At 43.1% G+C, this 7418-nt stretch overlaps 1 pseudogene; it reads left to right on the top strand.

The window, feature by feature from the left end:
• The first annotated feature begins 390 nt into the window (after positions 1 to 390).
• On the top strand, positions 391 to 3209 carry LOC142368750 (uncharacterized; annotated as a pseudogene).
• Positions 3210 to 7418: the final 4209 nt, after the last annotated feature.

Below are 7418 nucleotides of genomic sequence, written 5' to 3'. Positions count from 1 at the left end.
CTTCCAATTTCGGACTTTGGCTTGTTTCGACCTGGTCGGCGCCATGTCTGTTTACAGATGGGGTTTACGGAAGTGAAATGAAGACGTGCATAGCATCCAGGATGTGACGGTTGTGCGTAACCAACAACTCCTCCCATGTTAGATGAATATTACAGGGATTTCTTGTCCCGTCCGAATTGGTCATTTCTTCTCCCTGGTGTCGTCTGGTTCACCAACATTACCATACGTCCCCCCATTGAACAAGTCCCGTCCGAATAGGGCTTTTGTGAAAAGAATGCAAAGTAAATGCTCAGTTTGATCCAAACTCCTGCAGCTGAGCGTGTAAAGTTAGTTTAGTTATTGAGTGGCTAACATTTCAAATAAAGAACATAACAGCAGTATTTACTGCACATGGAGCAGCTTCACATCAGCACAGAAAGATGTTTGTATTCATCGCTGGTTTGATTTGAGCTCTGCGTTTCTCAGGTTGTCGGGTTTATAGAGTTAAATGACTTTATTTGTCTGATTCAGACCAACCTGAGTCTCATTTCTCTTCAGTTCTGACGTCACTGCTGAGCTGCACAGCTGATCCAGGTTAGCTGGGATCAAGCTTTTATCACCATTCAGATGTTTGAACTCTTTATCAGTGACTTCAGTAGGAACCTGTGATATTAAAGAGGTGGAATAATGAATAAGTGAATCCAGCTTTTTGCTCCTCATGTCAGCGCTCACAGCTGGTCTGACTGTGAGTCCCAGCAGCTCTCAGCTGTCTGAAGGAGACTCTGTGTCTCTGAGCTGTGAGGAGGACCACAGCTCTGCTGGATGGACTCTGAGGAGGAACACAAGCAGAGGAACCAGGACTCAGTGTGGATCAGGATGGGGCAAAGCAGCCGGTTCCTCCTGTAACATCAGCTACATGTTCCCATCAGACAGTGGAGTTTACTGGTGTGAGCCCAGAGAGGGAGCAGCCAGTAACAGCATCAGCCTCACTATCTCTGGTAAGATCAGACTGTGGAGTTAGTGCTGATGAAGCTGTGTGGAAATGGATGAAATGCTGTAGTTTGTCTCTGTGCTGAGGTGGATCAGTGATCCTGCAGATTCCTGTCCTCCCTGTGATGGAGGGAGGTGACATCACTCTGAGCTGTCCAACAAAGACAACCCCAGTGGTTTCTGTAAAGATGGCTCCCTCATCAGGGCGGAGCCTGTAGGTCACATGACCCTCCACCCTGTTACCAGCTCTGATGAAGGCCTCTGCAGGTGCAGCATCAGCAGTCATGGAGAGTCTCCACCCAGCTGGATCTCTGTCACAGGTGAGGGTTACTCAGGTGGCTCTCTGTGATTCCTGAGCTGAGTTTAAAGAGTTTAAACATTCATAATGTGACGGTGATGTGATAAATATTTTTATTTCAGATAAAGCCACCACCACACCTCCTCCTACATCCATCTCTCCAGCTGGTTCCTCTCCTCTTCTCTCCCTGGTGTTGTCTCTGCCTGTGTTGTGGTTCTTCTGCTGGTTCTGAAGGTTCTGCTGGTTCTGCTGGTTCTGCTGGTTCTGCAGGTTCTGCTGGTTCTGAAGGTGAGACAGATATTATGTTTCCAGGTTTTATTACATGTGTTCTATCATTCATTCAGATATTTTTATTTCTGTATTTTCATTATATTATATCACAATACATGTTAAAATATTTCAGCTGATAAAGAACAAGTTGGAGAGGACGATGTCACGTACAGCGATGTTAAGATATCACGTCGTAAACAACAGAAAATCAAAACAACTCAAGGTGAAATGTGTGTGAACGGAGATATTCTGAAGGCTGGAGATAACTTTTTAAGACTTTTATACATCATTAGAACACTTTAGTTATATTTTAGAGGCTGAATGCAGTTTGGAATGATCAGAAAACATCAGGAAGTTGAAACATTTTCAGTAAAGTGAATTTTATCTGAAATGTGGAAGAAGAAGTCTGCAAACATGTAAAACTGTTATTCAGAAATGAAAGAATATTTTCACTGTAATTAGATTTAAATCAAAGAATATATTGTTCATTTTAACTGGAATTTCTATTTAAATTGTAGTTAAACACTGAATTATTCAATCCAACACTTTGATGACGAAACCTTTTTATTTTCGTTGTTTCTTTTGATCATTTCTGGATTAAATTACTTAATAACTTCATGAAGTTAAACTAATAAAACCAAAATCTCTGCGTAAACCAGCTGTGCTGTGCACGCTGAGCTGTGCACGCTGGGCTGTGCACGCTGAGCTGTGCACGCTGAGCTGACAACGCTATGTTACTTAGTGATCATTCCAACATGTAGAACCACAGAAGAGCTGAACTAAGACAGAACATGTTGAACATGTAGAACATGTAGAACATGTTAAACATGTTGAACAAACATGTTGAACATGTTAAACAAACATGTTCAACATATTAAACATGTTGAACAAACATGTTGAACATGTAGAACATGTAGATCATGTTAAACATGTAGAACATGTAGAACATGTAGAACTTGATGAACATGTAGAACATGTTGTGCACGCTGTGCTGTGCACGCTGAGCTGTGCACGCTGGGCTGTGCACGCTGGGCTGTGCACGCTGGGCTGTGCACGCTGAGCTGTGCACGCTGAGCTGACAACGCTATGTTACTTAGTGATCATTCCAACATGTAGAACCACAGAAGAGCTGAACTAAGACAGAACCTGAACATGTAGAACATGTTGAACATGTAGAACATGTAGAACATGTAGAACATGTAGAACATGTTAAACATGTTGAACAAACATGTTGAACAAACATGTTGAACATGTAGAACATGTAGATCATGTTAAACATGTAGAACATGTAGAACATGTAGAACTTGTTGAACATGTAGAACAAGTAGAACATGTAGAACTTGTTGAACATGTAGAACATGTTCAACATGTTGAACATGTTGAACATGTAGAACATGTAGAACATGTAAAACATGTAGAACATGTTGAACATGTAGAACATGTAGAAAATGTAGAACATGTAGAACATGTTGAACATGTTGAACATGTAAAACATGTAGAAAATGTTGAACATGTAGAAAATGTAGAACATGTTGAACATGTAGAACATGTTGAACATATAGAACATGTAGAACATGTAGAACATGTCCTGGGTGTTCCTGTGAAGCAGCTGGACTTCAGTCTCCATGGTCCTCAGGACCTCAGCAGCAGGACTGTGTTGAGCTACAGATGAAGAAGCTTTAATCCAGCCCAGATGCTGTGATTCATCTGTCTGTTTCTCAGCAGGATCTGACTCTCCATCATGTGTTGCTGCAGTGTTCCCTGACAGTCCTGTCCGCTCATTCTCCAGTTTTCCATCCGTTACGTGTTGCTCTCAGTGTTAGAATCAGCTTCTGTCTGTGTTTTACTCACTTTGTTCAGCAGCTGATGGAAGTTCAGACTTTCACTGAGTTTAGACTCCAGCTGCTGGATCGCTGTTACAGCCCGACTCTGTGTTTTACTCCAGGAAACGGCTTAACTACTCAGACTGAAGTGTTACATTACGTTGTTAATGTAATACCCCCGAGTTCAGGCTCCATAGTGTTTGGGACAGAGTGATGGTGGCTACATTAAAGCAGCCATGTTTAGCGCTTAGTTTGCAGGGCTGCTGGTGCAGAGAGCTCTGATATGTGAACACAGGAAGAAGAATCATCTCTCAGTTCATATCAGCTGCTTGTTTCTGTCCTGAAGTCACTGAGGATGTTTTATTCATGGTGTGCAGCTTCTGCTCTTCTGCACACAGCATGAACTGTACAAGTTAAAGTGTTTGTTGGTTATTTAACCTGAAAGCCTCCAGCAGCATCCATGTTTCCTCATTAAAGCTCTGAAAGAGGAATGAGTGAAACCTGTCTGAGTGTTTCTGTAACCTGAGACAGATAGAAGCCGTCAGGCTCCTCCTCCTCTGTCTCAGTCTGATGATGTCATCATGTTACTGTGATCATGTGATGAACACACTGATGACCTCAGACTTCATCCAACCATCAGTTCACCTCAAGCCAAAGATGAGGTTTATAAAATAACTGAAGGCTGTTTTAAAGACTTTTTCAGGGTTTTTAGGCTTGTTGCTGCATCAGTGTTAAAATAAGAATAACTGTTCCTGTAAATGTTCAAATTTACTCATTATTTCTGCATTTTGTTGCTGTTGTTTTGCCAATAAATGATTGTACTTCTAACTCTCTGTGTTGTGTATTTATTTCCATGTTACTCAGCATGGAACAGGGAACGTTCCCTCCCTGAGAGGAAAGTCGTGTCAGATATCATGTTTTTCTATCATTCTATGAGCTGTTAGGCCAAACAGCAAAAGACTGCAGCTGGTTTTTCTCAGGGTTGAAGGTTGTTCTTGTCACTTTTCTGCCACAAGAGGAAAACAGCACAGCTTCATCCACAGGAGCCTCCCTCAGGAAACTGTTGGTGGCCACAGAAGTGCTTTAAATTAAAGGCCAAACTGAACCTAAAGTAATGATGACAACACTGATAATCTAATGACTTGGATCCAAAGGGAAAGTTCCCATGAGCCCTTGCAGTCAGCATGAAGCAGCCCATGGTCAGAGCTTCCTCTGCTGCTGCTGAAGTTCATTTCAGCCCAAAGTGAGACACGACGGTGAAGTTTCAGGAGCTGCTGACACACACTGAGCAGCTTTAGCTCAGAACACCTGGAACACACACACATCATGGTGTCATCACGTGGTTTCCTGGCTCCACCCCTCTGATGGTGCCCCTCAGCCTGCCTGCTGGCATTCAGGGGCAGCGGGTCGGTGAGACCCCCTCTGGTGGCAGAAAACAGAATTACACAAACAAACCTTTCCCACCGTCTTCACTGCCTTTCGGAGCTCTTCGGAGATTGATTGATTGAATGGATGGGTTTCCCTCAATTTTCATCCAGCCAGCTCCTATTCCACTAGCTTCACTTATTACAGGGTACCCGCGGGTTATTAAAAGTATTAAAAAGGCATTGAATTTAGTTGTCCAGCATTAAACGTCTTAAAAGTATTAAATTAGAAGTTGAAAGTCTGGAATTTTTTTCACTGCGGTCTTAAATTTTCAAAAAACATCCGTGTGCAACCCAAATTATGACAAAGTTTTTTTTAGGTTTTTTTCATAATGAAGATGACGCACAGAACGTCAATACCCGTAGACGTACAAACCTAGAGGGCCACGGCGCCGTCATTTAGAACGAGGAGTGTAGCATGGGAAAGTGCCGGTTTAATCGCAAGTGGCTGCTGGAACCCAAGTACTTTTGGGTGAAAGCAGTGCCAAATGAACGCGAGGCTTTCTGTGCATTATGCAAGAAGACGTTTTCTCTGGGGACGATGGGGCTTGGGTCCTTGGAGTCCCATATGAAAAGCGGTAAACCCAAGTCATTGGGATACAGTCAACAGACACCGATAGCACAATTCTGTGTGCCAACGCAGGCTAGCACCTCTAGTGGAAACCAAGTCGAAACGGAAAACCCACTGGCCACACGTCTAGGCCTACGTCCGTTTGTCGGTGGGATGAAAACGCTCCAAGCAGAGGTATTGTGGGTTTTAAAAACAATAACCGACCACAACTCGTACACTGCCAATGAGTCCATCGGTGACATGCTTCGGCTTATGTTCCCCGATTCAACTATTGCCACCACATTTTCTTGCGGCAGCAACAAAACGGCATATATTACTAAATTTGGTCTTGCACCGTTTATTACGAAAGAAATAATGAAAGAAGTCAATGGCGCAGATGCCTTCGTCATTATGTTCGACGAAAGCCTTAACAAGACCACCAAGTCCAAACAGTTGGACTTGCATGTAAGGTACTGGATCGGCGACCAAGTCAAGTCAAGATACTTCGGCTCGCAGTTTATGGGCCATGCGAAGGCGGTGGACCTGCTTAAACATTTCAAGGTAAGTTGTCTATTTCTCCAATTAAAATGTATTATATGTAATAATGTATTTCTGCACGGTTTGCGTTTGGAATAATGTGAATTTCGCCGTTTAACTTGGCCATGTTCACATCACTTGCCTGGTGAATCGGGAGGAGGGGGGTGACCAGATTTGGGGTTGCATGTCCCTGTCCCGAGCACTGGCTAACGGCCATTTTGAAGCGGGTGGAGTAGAAAATGCCACCAAAGTTCTTTATTTGAATACTAAGAATGCTTCGTTTCACATTTTTGTAGTGTGTTACTGATCTAGAGCCGTTTGGGGGGGCCCAACTAATAGTCGTTAGCAGTTGCGGCCTCCATACTGTCCACAATGCTGTCAAATGTGGCTTCACATCCTGGAATATGGAAAAGTTACTGAGAACGCTGCACACAATATTCCTCAACGTACCGGCAAGACGAGAGGATTTCTGCAACTTAACCAAATCAAGCACCTTTGCCCTACCATTTTGTGACCATCGTTGGGTGGAGAATCTTCCTGTGGTCAAAAGGGCCATTCTCATCTGGCCAAACATTCTTCAGTATGTTGATGCTGTTGCCAGAAAGCTCCTCCCAAATCCTGGAACCTCCTCATTCGACACCATTGAGGCAGCAGCCAAGGACCCCCCTGATCATGGCCAAGCTCCATTTTTTTATGGCAGTGTCCCGGAGTGTTTCACCTTTCCTTACTACATTCCAGACTGATGCGCCAGTGCTGCCTTTTATTGGAGACCACCTGGCTGAACTGCTGAAGGTAAGGTTTAGTCTTCTCAGTCACAGTACCGTTACAGTAGGGAAAAGTGGGTGCACCAAAGTTTAACTACAGCTGAAGTTTTATATTGGTTTATTAATCCACTGAGTTTTATATGAACTACACACAACTGTTCGTCACCAGGACTTCCTATGAAACAAAGATTTGGTGCTACAGTTACACTTGTTTTTGTTTTTGCATTGTCTTTTTACAGAGTCTGTTAAGGCGATTCATCAAAGGGGACCTCCTCCATGATGCGACCCCTCAGCATTTGGTGCGAATGAATGTGAGCGAGAAGTCATCCCAGGTGCTAGTAAAAGCAGTGGATATTGGAATTGGAGCTGAGAACGCCATAAAGGTTTGTTTTATTTTTATATATGTAGGGTTCAAAGCAGCTGACATGGGCAATAAGCACAAATTAAGCTGGTAATTGAATATAACTTTGTCAGAGGGTATCTTCAAGATCCTATAATAAAGCTTTACCCTGTCTTTATGGACACTTGAATATGGGCAGTTGTGTTGTAATATCATGTCAATGGTTGTGGGGATATTTTAGGGCATGTAGAGTAAGTCTACATTTACATAACATCTGAAAATTGTTCTCTGTTACTGAGCTGGAAAGAAAAGGGAGAATTGTTGCACTTTTCTACAGCTAGTCCTTGTAAATTCATAGGAACTTCAGAAGCAGAGCAGGACCACAGGAGAGCTGTCAGTCCTTCAGTTCAAAAAGGACTGCATGGAGGGTCTTGTCAGAATAG

This window comes from Odontesthes bonariensis, chromosome 19, assembly GCF_027942865.1.
Source record: "Odontesthes bonariensis isolate fOdoBon6 chromosome 19, fOdoBon6.hap1, whole genome shotgun sequence".
Lineage (NCBI taxonomy): Eukaryota > Metazoa > Chordata > Actinopteri > Atheriniformes > Atherinopsidae > Odontesthes > Odontesthes bonariensis.
The sequence above is the reverse complement of the archived record's forward strand: the minus strand, read 5'-3'. Positions and strand labels throughout refer to the sequence as shown.